Here is a 13,708-nt window from a genome sequence, read left to right as displayed (position 1 = left end):
ATCTCTTTCAAATAACCCTCAAGTCACATCCCATTCTGATTTTGAATTGTGTCACCATTGCTTAGTCAAAATTCTGAAACTCCCTACTTGTCAACACTATAGGTGTATCTTAACCAGATGGACTGAAATGATTCAAGAAGGTGGCTTGCCATCACCTTCTCAAGAAATTGAGAATGGGTAATACATGCTGGTCTTGTCACTGACACTCTCATTTATACTTCTTTTATGTGCTTTTTGAACACATTTAAATTGAAAAACACAAAACATTGGCAGTATTTTACTTTTACTATTAGAGAAGTTAAGTTAATTGGCTACAAGTTAGCAATTCAAAACTAATTTCACGTACACAATCAGGAGGGATAGAATAGCTTCAAACTGTGAAAGGTTATCAGAAGTGATTGAAGCATTGTATGTAGGAATGTCTTCTGTTATAAATGAAGGAGTGTACAAATTTTATTAAATACAAAAATAATTTTGGAAATAATCAGTATTTCACATCCAGCTAAATGTATATTATAAACACACCAATATTTTGCAATTATTCCATTTATCTATTCTAGAAAAAAATATGTAACTAACTCAAAATCAGGATTGACAAGATGGAAAATTAGAGATTTTCTGACAACCAAGAAATGAATAGTTGCTACAGATTTACAGAGGTAATATAATATGTGATTGACTTAATGTAAGTTAACAGAATGTTTTGTAACAAGCAATTTAATGGATTCAATTTACTTAGATTTTCAACAGATCTTTGATAGATACTGCATTATAGATACATCACTATAATCAGAGTACTTGGAATTAGACCTTGGGGCAGAATGGATAATAAATGAGCTATAAACCAGTAGATTACACAGGTTTTAAAAACTCAGATTGATTGGAGGTGGTGTTTCAAAGCGATTGGCATTTAGACCACTGTTCATCATTTGCACAAGTGATTTGTTGCTCTATCATTCGTTCTCAGGTATCTGAAGATTGTTACATCTGCAGATAACACCAAATGGAATTGACCCTCATTTAGGTCCTTAATCATTTCACTGACCATCATGGAAAATATCAATATCAAGACCACAGCCTTTGTTCAAAAATGCACCATTTACACACTCACAGAACCAAAACAAACCAAAACCATTTGACACTACAGATGTATGCCTGTGTTTAATCTCTGCACAATCTCACTTAATTACCACTTTCCTTAATTACACATATTGAACATATCCTTATTGTGCTTCCTCCATTATATATTTACTGTATTCAACTTCCCCTAAAATGTCATTCTGCTACTTTCTTTCATCATTCCATATGGGAAGAAGTTCCACATTCTGAGCTACATTTTCCCAAATGCAACATTGAATTTTCTTCTTGTATCCCCATTTGAAAATGTGCCTGTGCCAAATTACAGAAACTAACAGCATGGGCATATAAAATTGTCAAATTAATTTCAACACAAAAACTAAAACATGGTGCAAATCTGGAGGGGGTTTAAGAAGGCCACTTTCTCCTTGGAAGATTTGAATCAAATGGGGTTCTGCTTCCCACATTATCATGAAAAATGCAGACACTTAAGGGTTTTCATTTGATAAAGATATTCAATATCTTTCTGTACTTAAAATTTATAAGGTACTGGGAGCGAATGGAATGCATCCAAGAATACCGATCCATTTAGAATTGAGATAATGAAACATAGCTTTACTCAAAGACTAGTAAACTGAAGAACTGTCTACCATAAAAAGACCGTAGAGGCCAAGTCACTGAATTTATTCAAGAAAGAGTTAGACTTTGTTTCAGACTTCTAAGCCATCAAGGGATATGGAGCAAACGTGGAAAAAGACATTGAATAGTGGATCAGCCGTGATCATATTGAATAGTGGAGTAAACATGAACAATTGAACAGCTGAATCATGCTCCTAGTTTCTATTTTTCTAGGTAATCAAACCAGCACTTTTGACATCCATACCAGCTCTTTAAAGACTATTCAGTACAATTAAATACTGTAGGTTGTATATGACCTACCAAAACCCAAAGTGAGGCAATTTACAGTTATAGATATAACAACTTGATTTCCTGAAGCTAACTGTAGTTAGGTTAGTGTTGGGAAAAATTTTGCTCGTTGTAGACTATCAATAGGAATGTAATCAAAAAGTTATAACTTTTCTCATGATGTTCATGATATAATAAACATACTGTGAATAAAACAATTCAAGTCTACCAACTATTATGTGAAAGCTTAAGGAGCTTTAGAGAGATACCAGAGGCTCTCAAGACAATGATTAGGACATGGTGTCATGAATATACATAAGATTGGAACAGATTTTAGATTTCTTATCATTGGTACCCGGCAATCTCCAAATGAATCCACTGGATTTAATACATTCAAATTGATCGATGGCTATGAAGTAAGAGGTCTATTATAATTGATCAAGAAGATGTTTTTGAAGTAAAGAGATAAATCTACAATGTTGAATTACGTAACTATGTTTCTAGAGAGACTAACAGAAGCATGTAAAGCAATACCTGAGCATTGAAAAACTTCATATGTCAACAACTGGAACATTCAGACAAGAAACAAAATGCTTGTGTTTTCACTCAAGCCTGCCCCGTCATTCAGTATGATCATGGCTGATCTTTGAGCTCAATTCCCTAATCCCACCCTCCCAATACCCCTTCAGCTGCGAGACTTATGACTACCTGCCTCTTGAAAACACAATGTTTTGACCTAAATCACTTCATTTATATATAAATGATTTGGATGTGAGCATAAGAGGTATAGTTAGTAAGTTTGCAGATGACAACAAAATTGGAGGTGTAGTGGACAGCGAAGAAGGTTACCTCAGATTATAATGGAATATTAAACAGATGGGCCAATGGGCTGAGAAGTGGCAAATGGAGTTTAATTCAGATAAATGTGAGGAAAGCAAATCTTAGCAAATGTATGCACTTAATGGTAACGTCCTAGGGAGTATTGCTGAACTAAGAGACCTTGGAGTGCAGGTTCATAGCTCCTTGAAAGTGGAGTCACAGATAGATAGGATAGTGAAGAAGCCATTTGGTATGTTTTCCTTTATTGGTCAGAGTATTGAGTACAGGACTTGGGGAGTCATGTTGCAGCTGTACAGGACATTAGTTAGGCGACTGTTGGAATATTGCATGCAATTCTGGTCTCCTTCCTATCGGAAAGATGTTGTGATACTTGAAAGGGTTCAGAAAAGATTTACAAGGATGTTGCCAGGTTTGGAGGATTTAAGCTATAGGGAGACGTTGAACAGGCTGGGGCTGTTTTCCCTGGAGGGTCAGAGGCTGAGAGATGATCTTGTAGAAGTTTACGAAATCATGAAGGGCATGGATAGGATAAATAGGCAAAGTCTTTTCCTTGGGGTTGGGGAGTCGAGAACTAGGATTTTATAAGTTTCTTTGAGATCCCCTCTTGTTCTTCTAAAGTGAACACAATCTTAACCAACTCAATCTTTCCTCACATATCAGTCCTGCCACCCCAGGAATCCTTTGCTGCACTCTCTTGACAACAAAGACATCCTTCCTCAGATATAGAGACCAAACCTGCACACATGGGTGTGGCCTCACCAATGCCCCTTTATAATTGCAGTAACACATCCTTGTTCCTGCAGATGAATCTGCTATAATGGTCAACATACAGTTGTCTTCTTTACTGGTTGCTGCATCTGCCCACTTACTTTCAGCTACTGGTGCACAAGGATGCCCAAGTCCGATTGAACATTCCCCTCTTTCAATTCACACCAAATAATAAACTGCCTTCCTAATTTTTCTACCAAATTCAATAACCTCACATTTATCCACATTATATTGCATCTGCCGACCCCTATACGACCCCTATCCTATGCAATTTGATACATTAATATCTTATGTGGGACTTTGTTGAGAGCCTTCTGGAAGTATAAATAAACCACATTCACTGGCTCTCCTTATCAACTCTACTAGTTACATCCTCAATGAATTCTAGTGGATTTGCCAAGCATGGGGTAAATGAGTTTTGGGACAAATTCATACAGGCAACATAACTGCAAAAATAGCTCAGTGACAGACAGAGGATAATAGTTAGTGGATGTTTTACAGACACACGATGAAAGTGTGTAGCAGAATTCCCCAGAATGTAATGTTGCAATTCATTTTCCTAATACATATTAATAGCCTGGATTGTGGTATAGAGGGCGCAATTTCAAAATTTGTGCATGATCCAAAATCTTGAAGCATTGTGAACTGTGACAAAAACAGTGTTAAACTTTTAAAGAGAAGCTAGCAGAATGGATGGACAAGTAGCAGGTGAAATTTAAGGCAAAGAAGTGTGAAGGAATTCATTTTGGTTGTACAGATCTGTGTTATTGAAGATGGCAGCTCAGGTTAATGGAGTAGTTAATAAAACACTCAATGTCCTTGGCTATATTAATGGGCGATAATGTACAAGAGAAGGAATGCAATGAACAACCGACACACTGCAGGTTAACCCCACCTGGCGTATTGTATCAAGTTGAAGATGCCACACTTTAGGAAAGACATGATGGCACTGAGAAAAGATTTGCTCAGATGGTTCCAGGGATAAGAACTTCAGTTGCATACATAGTTGGAGATATTGAAACTATTTTCCTTTGAGAGAAAGTTGAGATGACGTAATAGAAGTATTTAAATAGTAGGGGTTTAGATAGTAAATGGGGAAAACTATTTTTAACAGTGGAAAGATCGAGAATAAGAGGGCACAGGATTAAGAGATTAAAGAAGCAGTTGAGACATATTGCATGAAAGCGTTTTGTTTTCTCTCAAGCAATTAAGGTTGAGAATACACTGCCTGAAAACGTGGTGGAAACATTCAGGAGGAATTTGGATTATTACCTAGAAAGGGAGATAATGTAAGGTGAAGGGGAGAAGATGAGTGTTATTGGAGCCCTCTTTTTGTGCTCCTTATATTATCTGATTCTGAGAGTAACAAACTGACCCAATGATAATTCTCAAAGTTTTAAAAAATATGAGTAGTTATCAGAACCACAAGTATCAACAAAGTCCTGGGATTATCTTCCATGGAATAACATTGAGAGGCAATAGGTTGTTAAATTTATGAAGAAGCTTGTGAGAGCATATTTCAAATATCTTGCATTGTTATGTTTTTGGGAATACAATAAAAGACTTAGGAACACTGAACAAACATACCAAAAAGACTTAAAAGGGCTTATACTAAGAATTGAATAATTTAGACTGTGGAAAACTAAACGGTTTGTGACAGTTTTCTGTAGAAAAAGGCTGAGGGATGACCTGATGGGGTCCTGAAATTAAGAAAATGGTTCAGTGAGATAGAGGAAATGATTCCACTTCTGGGAGGGTACAAAATTAGGTACTATAAAGAAGGATGTTACTCTTAACTTTGATACATCATTCAGAAAAAATGTTTTTACTCAGTGCAATTAGAATGTGGAAATTGCTGTCACGTGGAGAGGTGGGGTGAAGAGCTAGATTAAAAAAGGGGAGAAAGAATAAGGATACTTCAATTGTGCACATTGAGATGGGAAAAGATTTGCATGAAACTTAAACACAGCATAGAGCTATGCAACCAAATGACTTATGTCTATGTTGTAAATGTTGTGTAATATATGTTCCTTTGATAGTTTTTGATAGCTTTGATAGTAACCCGTTGTATGACAGGCAAGAGTTGATGGTTCTGGTCTTAAATAAGGACAACATATTTTCAACACACAGCACATGAGGCTTCTCTATTTTTGTTGGTGGATGTTGTGACACCATAGGTATTCTACCTTTGAGGATACTTCATTGATATAGCACTTTTGGAGCCCCATTTAAAACTTACTCTGCTGCTACACCAATTACCTGATGAACTGAAACTTAACAATGAAAAGGAAACGGGAACTACTCATTCCACAAGTACCTCAACAAGCATTCTTTGTGAACTCTACCCCTTACACTGTTCCCTCTCACAAAAAAAACTCTCCATCTCCTGTCACTACCAAACATGGCTTCTCTGTTAGCAAACCGCCAAATTGCTGCTCTCCTTCCTCCAGCCCTGGTATTCTCTTCCAGTCATACAATTTCTTATCTCTCCCTATCCAAGTTACAAAATTGGATCTCTATCAATTCTACTGTCATGATGGCTGAATGTGCTAACTCTTGTTTGCCATGTATTACCTCACAAAAGCTTCATTCAACATCTTTAGGGGCTTAATGAATGTCCTTCCAAGTGAGCAACCAGATTGACCCACCGTTTATCAAATGGAAAAATTGACAATCAAGAAGATTAACGATATCCCAACTGTGTGCGATAGGACTTCCATCCTCTGACCTTGCTTTGTTCTCTGGCTTGAAGATCTCCCTTGCAGCCCTTAAATGATGTGCAGTATTGCTGCCTCACATTGTGAAAGATCAAGTTTGATTCCATCCTTGGGTGAATGTCTGTGCGGAGCTGCACATTCTCCCTGTGTCAATGTGTGTTTCATCCAGGTGTCTTGTTTCTTCCCACAGGCCAAAGATGTGCAAGTTAAGTGGATTAGCCATGGGAAATGCAAGGTTACAGGAATAGGGTTTTGGGTGGGTCTGGGTGGGCTGCTCTTCTGAGGGTTGGTGTGGATTGAATGTGCCAAATGGCCTGCTTCCACACTGTAGGGATTCTATGAATGAAGCCAGTGTTTTTAAAAAGTAATTTGCATCCTATTGTTCAACAACATTTAAAATCTAATTGTCAAAGCACAGTAATGCAACACGTAAACTCACATTGCTAGAAAGGTAACTTGAAAATGAAGTTGAAATGCCTCATAAATGAAAAATTAAGAGTTTATGGAATGATTCCACAATAAAATTGATTAAATAGACTTGATAGAGTCAAGCGCTTTGTGAGACATAAATGAGGTACTAGTCCCCTTCACAAAAAAATCAACAATTCACCATTTATACAGATGTTCCAGCTGCCACTAGTTTGAGTCAGGTCATGTAATGTGTGATCAGCACACCTGTCTGTTTATCGCAGGAGGTCATCTAATCTACAAAGGTGTTTAGAATTTTGAGATGTAAGCAGGTAGGATACACCCTACCAATTTGTACAGGTGGAATGCAGGCAAAACAATAATCCTTAAAGAGTCTGTTGTAGGCTGCTAAGAAGATTATACGGAAAATTTTAAGGCATATTTCATGAACCAGAATTTCTGTTCATTGTTGGCCAATGCAATATTCTGGGCCTCCATGCCCTTAGAAAATAAACTACAGGCAGAAATTTGCAGTCTAATTATTATAGAGTAGAAATATTGTGAATAATGTTTTATATAAATGTTTACTATATACATATTAAATGTTTCACTTTACTAATGTAGCCGAGATATTAATCTACTTAAACTGAGAGAGTGCAGCAAGGAAATGTTCAGGATGCCATGGGTGATTCCGCTGCACAATGGGGAAGGAACAAGATTCTAAAGGAAGTAATGGTAGGTTATAGTGAGGCTGCAGACATGACCCGAGGATGATGTGTTGCTCTAAAGTCAGGATTAGAAATTGAATACTACAGGACATCCTGAAAGGGGAGGGTGGTAAATTGGATGTTGCGGTACAAGTTGATACCACTGTTTTCGATAGGATGAGCTCTTGCATTAAAAATTCAAGGAACCAAGTAGTTGATTAAAAAGCATGACCTTGAAGGTTGTAATTTCTGGTGCACTCCTGGTGTGACATGTTAGTGAGTACAGAAAGAGGAGAATAGGACAGGCAAATGCTTAGTTCAAGAGTTGGTGCAGGAGGGAGGGTCTGAGATTCTTGGATTACTAAGACCATTTCTAGGGAAGGTGGGACCTGTACAAGCAGGACAATCTGTACTTGAACAAGAATGGGACCAACATCCTTGTGGGTAGCAAGGAGAAACTTGGCTGGTCTGGTGACCCTTCTTTAGAACTAAGTATCATTGTGGGTAGGTTTGCATGTGCTGTTGGGAGAAGTTTAAACAAGTTCAGCACAGGGACAAGACACAGAATCTTAGTTGAACAGGGACATACAGTATAGTAAAGGAACCAAGACACAGTTGAGCCATGTTGAGATTCAAAGGAGGAAGGGGAGGCTGGCTGGCCTCTAATTCTACAAGTATTATTGTTAAGAGAGATAAGTTATGGGTGTGGATTAATATATGGAATTATTATAATGTTGTCATCACAAAGATATGTTTGAAGAAGGGACAGAACTAGCAGCTAGTTATTCTGGGATATAGGATCTTCAGGTGTGGTTATCAAAGAGCAAGTGATGGTGTTGCATTATTAATTAACAGTCAGTCACTGCAATAAGGATGGATGATATCTTGGAAGGCCCTTCAACTAAGGCTTTGTGGTAGAGTTTAAGAATAAAAGAGAAGCCAGTCACATTTCTGAGAGTGTTCTGTCTTCCCTTGGGAGGAGGAGGAGAAGGCAGGTGCAGAACTTGAGTAAACACGGGGAGTGAGGAGGCATTGGAGGTTTTGTTCGGGTTAAAATTGACCAAATTCCCAAGTCCAGATGGATTGTAGCCTAGGTTGCTGTGGGACATGAGGGAGGAAACACCCAAATTTCCAATTCCTTTCTGGTCACTGGGGCAGTGCCAGAGGACTGGAGGACAGTCAATTTGGTTCCACTTTTGATGTGGGGTGGCTGGGTTAAACCAGAGAATTATAGAGTAGTGAGCCTGACATCAGTGCTAGGGAATCTATTGTAGAAAATTCTAAAGGAAAGAATTAATCTCCACTTGGAGAGGCAAAGTTTGATCAGGGATAATCTGCATGGTTTCATCAGACCGAGGTCATGCTAAATAAATTTGTTTGAATTTTTTGAGGAGGTTGATTAGGTGTGTAGATGAGGGTTAGTGCAATTGCTATAATTTGTTTGGATTTCAACAAAGCCTTTGGAAAAGTCCCACAAGGAAGACTAGTAAAGAAGGTAAAAGTGCATGGGATCCATTGTAATTGGCAAGAAAAATCCAAAATTGGCTTATTGTTAGTAGACAGAGGATGTAGTAGCAGTCTGTTTAGTGTGATTGGAAACCAGTGTCCTGTGGTGTACCACAGGGTTCTGTGCTGTGTCCCTTTACTATTTGTGATTCATACAAACAATATATATGAGAATGTAGGTGTAGATGTGAACTAGGTTTGTGGAAAACAAAGAATGACTGGGTGGTAAATAATGTAGAAGAAGGTCTCGGATCACAGGAGGTTATAGACAGTTTGGTCAGAGCAGTGGCAGAATTTATCCCTGAACAGTGTGACATGATACTTTTTTCCAAAGTGTAACATGACAAGGGAGTAGTGAATGAGTGATAGATCACAAGGTAGCTCAGAGGGGTAGAGAGATCTTGGTGCTTGTCCATAGATCCCTTAAGACAGCAGGACAGGTGAATGAAGAGGATATATGGGGCACTTGCATAGATTATATGAGCAGGGAGATTATGTTGGAGTAGTACAAAACTTTGGGTTAAGCTACAGCTGGAGTACTCTGTTCAGTTCTGATTGCTGCATAATAAGGAGGATGTGATTGAACTGGAGAGGAGAGCAGAGGAGACTGACTGGGATTTTCTTAGTTTATGAGAATTTTAACTGTGAAGAGAGGAAAAATTGACTCAGATTATTTCCTTCTGAGTAGAGAAGGCTGAGGAGGGACTTGATTAAGGAGTTTCCTTTTAGGGCCCCTTAAAGGAGAGCCCATTTTATTTTTTTTTCCAAATTACCCCGATTATACCTTCTTATATAGTGACACAAAAAATGGAGCCTCCCCTGCAAATAGTTTATTATTATATTTTTTTCTTCACCAGTTTGGAGATACCTATGTGGCCAATGGCAATTTACAAACAAAACCTGTTAAGGGCAATGCTGACATCAGAAAGCGAACGAGAGAGGGAGAGGACTAAATCAAAAAGAAATTGGAGAAGGAAATAAAGCACTGTATTTCCTGCAGTGCCCACCTCACTCTAAAAGCATCAAGAGCATTGATGGACACTGGGTGCTCTGTCTCCAATGACACCCAGGCTCAGGCAGTTGGCAGAGATGACTCCGTCCAAAGCTCACTGACTGGACCTGTTTATCACCAGTCTGTCCAGACCCAGAGGCAGACCCACAAGTCTAACCTCCAATCTGCCCACACTCCTCTGCACCAAGTGTCCAAAGATCAGGAGCATGAAGATGAAGTACAATCAAAAGTACAACAGAAGATTTCTCAAATAACTAAAAAGGGATGAAAATGCCCACAACCAATGTATACATGATCCATATACTCCCACAGTGCTGCAAAATAAACCATGATTAAGATATAGAAGTGCATAGGAAACAAAGAGTCAATAACAAGAGGACACAATTTTCAGGCGAAGGGCAGGAGGTTTAGAGGGGATTTGAGGAAAAGACTTTAACCAAAGGGTGGTGGAAATCTGGAATATACGAGCTGGGAGGATAGTAAAGATGGGAATCTTCACCTCCATTAAAACGTATGTGAACGAGCACTTGAAATGTTATAGCATTCAACCTAACGTTGGAAAGTGGGATTAGTATAGATAGCTTGGCACTGACTTAATGGATCAAAAGGCTTCTTTTGTGCTGTATGATTCTAAATATGTATTGCTACCTTTATTAAAACATTCGAACAATATTGCTTCAGAAACTTCTGGATTGATTGGTAATTTTTCAACATAATGTGTAAATCCTCTATCCAAAACTTTTACAAGTTGTATTTCAATGCAATCATATGTTTCAGTATTGTTTTATGCCTTTGGAAAGGAGATGAAATGAAGGAGATGGCTGAGTGCTACTATTGCCAGATTGTATATCTGGGGAGCCAGGCAGTTAGTGGATGTTGAATTCAATGAAAATCTAAAATTAAAAATCTAACAATGATTATGAAACCATTTTCGACTTCAGGAGAAATGTATCTGGTTCATTAATGTCCTTTTTAGGGAGGGAAACCAAAATAACTCCACAGAGACTAGAATCTAATCACCAAGACACCCTTTATTTACATGTGGAAAATGCTTGACACTGATCCAGATCCCTCAGAATCAGCTCTGAGTGAACATGATGTCTGACATTCTGTTCTTATCAGGCATTCAAGACTCCCTGACTGGACCAGATTAACAGCTCCAGTCAAGGATATTATTCTTGAGATCTACCTGGTTGACTTCATTACAATCATTACATCCTTCTCTCAGAGTTCGTGGACACAGTCTGTTTTTTTATTCTAGTTTCTCCTGGGTTGTTTAAGCACCGGGTCAGGTTCCTCCAGCTCTGCCTCAGATGCAGACAATGTATAATGCACAGTAGCTTGGCTCCTGCCCAGAGCATCCGGGAAGAATCATAGAATCCCTGCAGTGTGGAAACAGGCCATTTGGCTCACCGAGTCCGCATTGTCCTTCTGAAGAGCATCACACTGTTACAGACTAGGCCAGACCACACAAAACATTCTTAAGCAGATCTAACTTTGCAATTTGTTTCAGTAAGTGTGCACTGAAAATTACCCAGAGTAAAATAGCTAGGTTGACTACTAGATGTTCAAAGTTTGTGCGAAGATTTGTAGCTCGGGTGCTTGTTGTAGTGGTTCTGTTCGCCGAGCTGGAAGTTTTAGTTGCAAACGTTTCGTCCCCTGGCTAGGAGACATCATCAGTGCTCTGGAGCCTCCTGCGAAGCGCTTCTTTGATGTCTCTTCCGGCATTTATAGTGGTCTGTCCTTGCCGCTTCCGGGTGTCAGTTTCAGCTGTCCGCTGTAGTGATTTGTATATTGGGTCCAGGTCGATGTGTCTGTTGATGGAGTTTGTGGATGAATGCCATGCCTCTAGGAATTCCCTGGCTGTTCTCTGTCTGGCTTGCCCTATGATAGTAGTGTTTTCCCAGTCGAATTCATGTTGCTTGTTGTCTGAGTGTGTGGCTACTAGGGATAGCTGGTCATGTCGTTTCGTGGCTAGTTGGTGTTCATGTATGCGGATTGTTAGTTGTCTTCCTGTTTGTACTATATAGTGTTTTGTGCAGTCCTTGCATGGTATTTTATAAACTACATTAGTTTTGCTCATGTTGGGTATTGGCTCCTTTGTTCTAGTAAGTTGTTGTCTGAGCGTGGCTGTTGGTTTGTGTGCCGTTATGAGTCCTAGGGGTCGCAGTAGTCTGGCTGTCAGTTCTGAAACGCTCCTGATGTATGGTAGTGTGGCTAGTCCTTTTGGTTGTGGCATGTCCTTGTTCCGTGGTCTATCTCTTAGGCATCTGTTGATAAAGTTGCGCGGGTATCCGTTTTTGGCGAATACCTTGTATAGGTGTTCCTCTTCCTCTTTTCGCAGTTCTGGTGTACTGCAGTGTGTTGTAGCTCTTTTGAATAGTGTCCTGATGCAGCTTCGTTTGTGTGTGTTGGGGTGGTTACTTTCATAGTTTAGGACTTGGTCTGTGTGTGTTGTTTTTCTGTGTACCCTTGTGGTGAATTCTCCGTTCGGTGTTCTCTGTACTATCACGTCTAGGAATGGGAGTTGGCTATCCTTTTCTACTTCTCTCGTGAATCGGATGCCTGTGAGTGTGGCGTTGATGATCCGGTGTGTTTTTTCTATTTCCATGTTTTTGATGATTACTCACAGGCATCCGATTCACGAGAGAAGTAGAAAAGGATAGCCAACTCCCATTCCTAGACGTGATAGTACAGAGAACACCGAACGGAGAATTCACCACATGGGTACACAGAAAAACAACACACACAGACCAAGTCCTAAACTATGAAAGTAACCACCCCAACACACACAAACGAAGCTGCATCAGGACACTATTCAAAAGAGCTACAACACACTGCAGTACACCAGAACTGCGAAAAGAGGAAGAGGAACACCTATACAAGGTATTTGCCAAGATACCCGTGCAACTTTATCAACAGATGCCCAAGAGATAGACCACGGAACGAGGACATGCCACAACCAAAAGGACTAGCCACACTACCATACATCAGGAGCGTTTCAGAACTGACAGCCAGACTACTGCGACCCCTAGGACTCATAACGGCACACAAACCAACAGCCACGCTCAGACAACAACTTACTAGAACAAAGGAGCCAATACCCAACATGAGCAAAACTAATGTAGTTTATAAAATACCATGCAAGGACTGCACAAAACACTATATAGTACAAACAGGAAGGCAACTAACAATCCGCATACATGAACACCAACTAGCCATGAAACGACACGACCAGCTATCCCTAGTAGCCACACACTCAGACAACAAGCAACATGAATTCGACTGGGAAAACACTACTATCATAGGGCAAGCCAGACAGAGAACAGCCAGGGAATTCCTAGAGGCATGGCATTCATCCACAAACTCCATCAACAGACACATCGACCTGGACCCAGTATACAAATCACTACAGCGGACAGCTGAAACTGACACCCGGAAGCGGCAAGGACAGACCACTATAAATGCCGGAAGAAACATCAAAGAAGCGCTTCGCAGGAGGCTCCAGAGCACTGATGATGTCTCCTAGCCAGGGGACGAAACGTTTGCAACTAAAACTTCCAGCTCGGCGAACAGAACCACTATGACTACTAGATTTTAAAACAGATGAAAAATTTATTCCTAAACTTACACAATAAAACACAACGAACACAGTAAAGAATCCCTTCAGAACTCAGCCAATCTAACTAGACTTAATTATGCTGTTCTGAATACACACAACAGTCCCAATAACCAAACTCCCTTTAAAACCCAGTATAAATGGAACA

The sequence above is a fragment of the Hemiscyllium ocellatum genome, chromosome 31 (assembly GCF_020745735.1).
Source record: "Hemiscyllium ocellatum isolate sHemOce1 chromosome 31, sHemOce1.pat.X.cur, whole genome shotgun sequence".
In the NCBI taxonomy this organism is placed as follows: Eukaryota; Metazoa; Chordata; class Chondrichthyes; order Orectolobiformes; family Hemiscylliidae; genus Hemiscyllium; species Hemiscyllium ocellatum.
Note: the sequence above shows the minus strand (reverse complement) of the source record.